This window comes from Rhinopithecus roxellana, chromosome 12 (assembly GCF_007565055.1).
Source record: "Rhinopithecus roxellana isolate Shanxi Qingling chromosome 12, ASM756505v1, whole genome shotgun sequence".
NCBI classification, from domain to species: Eukaryota; Metazoa; Chordata; class Mammalia; order Primates; family Cercopithecidae; genus Rhinopithecus; species Rhinopithecus roxellana.
The window spans coordinates 38176062-38178623 of NC_044560.1; the positions used below are offsets into that span (position 1 = coordinate 38176062).

A 2562-nucleotide genomic window follows, 5' to 3' on the forward strand; every position below is an offset into this window, starting at 1 on the left:
AAGTAGGTATAAACAAATTCTAATTTATTAAACAATTCATATATTCCCCTTTAGTTACTACACTACCTCAGGATTAATTCTCCTTAAAAAAGTAATCATCCCATGTAGAAAAAACTGCAGAGCTTCATCTCTTCCTTAAATATTTTCGAGTACTGTAAGAACACAAATCCATAAAAACCTGATTAAAATTTGACATTTCATCTTGCTTTACTGATTATGGAATAATAGAAAGATGTAAAAACATGTTCCTTAATATTTATCTTCTTAACAGAGAAACGTAAAGAAATACTGCAATTATGGTTATGGGCTATGTTCCAGCCTCTTCAAGTACAGGACACAACTATGGTTCCTACCAGTAAGGAGAAATGAACAATCAATCTTACAAACCACAAAAGAAAGATGAGAGGCACAAAAAGACAAACTGACTTTGGCTTTTAAGAACCTAATGTTAACCCTGAAATGCCAGATTCAGTAACACCACAACAAAACAAAAGATTTCAACAGCAAGTCACCACTTCACATAGTATTAAGAATTCTGAAATACGTAATAGCCTTCCTCCCACCTCCCACTCAATCTACTGGGTCATCTTTTTGCTTTTCCTGCTTTTTCACTGCAAATAGTTCAAGGCTTGCCCACTGCATCGGTTCAGCTTTTCTCATAGTAATCTCAATCTTTATTGCAGTCGTAGTTACATAACTTCACTTTATATCAGTCACACCCCATATTTTCACATTTTGATCAAATTCCTTCTCTCCTTCAAATACAATGTGCACATTTAACAATGTGCTATGGGCTTCTATTCAACTAACTTCTGGAAGTGAATCTTTAGCATATACTGAAATGGTAACTTCACCTCCAGTCTGATGCCAGTTATGTCTACATGGAACAACTCTTGTCCCAGCATCCTTTTTAGTCCACATGTGTTTCCCTGTTGTAGAGCCCTCTTGGGCTAAGAGTGTATTAAAATCAGAAGTTTTTCTTCTACAACAGCTTAGGTATTTCATCCCCTCATGGAAAATAGGTACTCCAGATTGACATACACAGACTTCTTCTAGACTTTCTAGACACCAATATGTCTTTGAACACCCTCCATTCTTACATGAGGTCACAACCTTAATTTCATCATTGTCTTCTTCTTTCTTATCTTCGTCATTCCCTGATGACAGTTTGTCAAGTGCTTGTTTTAGAAAGGCAGATATTTTTAATTCCAAATTTGTCATTGGTTCATCTGGGCTTGGCGTTTTTATTGCTTCTACTAACTTAGGAGCTTGAATGATGTGTTCTGAAATTTGGGTTTCAATTCAGATAGTTCCTTCTTCTCAGTAGTCTTGACTTCAGGTTTGACTGGCTCAGGTGGCTTCTCACTATTATGTCTACCTTTTGTATAGCCTACAATGCTTAAAAATCAGAAAAATCCATTGTTCTTCTCTTACAGCAAGACCAACCCTTTAATGCATCGTGAAAGACTGGGACACCTGGGTGGTACGTGCAAGCATCATCAGAATTGATCTCAGGATCGAAGCACTGACCGTAGCCCCAGTTGTAGCACAGCAAGGCCATTTTCTTTTCCCACCATCACAGGCAAGGCCCAAACACTGGGAATGGCAAGAGGATGTGTTAGCCACTCCCGTGTCGCTAGCACCAGTCTGACGACTGAAGAGACTGCCAGCTTCTGAACTACAAAATTTTTTTTTTAATAGAGACGAGGTTTCACCATGTTGGCCAGGCTGGTCTTGAACTCCTGACCTCAGGTGTTCTGCCGGCCTCAGCCTCCCAAAGTGCTGGGATTACAGGCGTGAGTCACCATGCCCGGCTAGTTTTCACACTTTTAAAGCATTCAGAAGAAGAAGGAAAAGGAGGAGGACATAAAGGCGGAGGAGGAAAATGAGGTAAAGTTTATGAGGCCTGCAGAGTCTAAAATTCTATTATCTTGTCCTTTACGGAAACAGTTTATTGATCTAATGATGATAAAAGGCTAGAGAGCGGATATAGGTAGTTGGTGTAGGATAGTGAAGGTGCTAACTCAAAGCAAATTGGTTTTGATGGTCTTTATTAACAAGTATAAAGAAAAAATATTCACTAGGTCAATAAATGCATACCAAGTGCCAGAGAAGGTGTTTTCTCCAATAACAAAATCTACTCCAGAAAAGTAGCTGTAAATGGAGTCACCAACAGGTTAAGTTTACAGTGATCCAGTGTTATTCTCCAAGCTCTGGCTGTCTTCTCAACAGGCCAAAGATACAAATTAAGAGGGGACATGGTATGAATCATCGTCCCTGATTCTGCCAAGTCCTCGAAGACTCTGATTTGTCTAATCAAGCCAATGGTGTCATAAAACAATTCAGTGAATATAAGTTAGGTGACCAACTCATCCCAGTTTACCTAGGACTTACTCAGTTTTAGCATCTGAAGAACCCCCTCAGTCCTAGACAAATAAGGGTGGTTACTCACCCTAATATTCCGAGTATAAAGGAATGACTTAACTGCTTCCAGATGAGCTGGAGAACTTCAGGGAAAAAAATTGTAAGCTCAGGATTTTACATTCCCCACCTAAAGGGAAA

General features: G+C 39.1%; 1 pseudogene; it reads right to left on the reverse strand.

Moving 5' to 3' along the window:
• Positions 1-570: 570 nt before the first annotated feature.
• Positions 571-1561, reverse strand: LOC104658602 (annotated as a pseudogene).
• Between the last annotated feature and the right edge of the window lie 1001 nt (positions 1562-2562).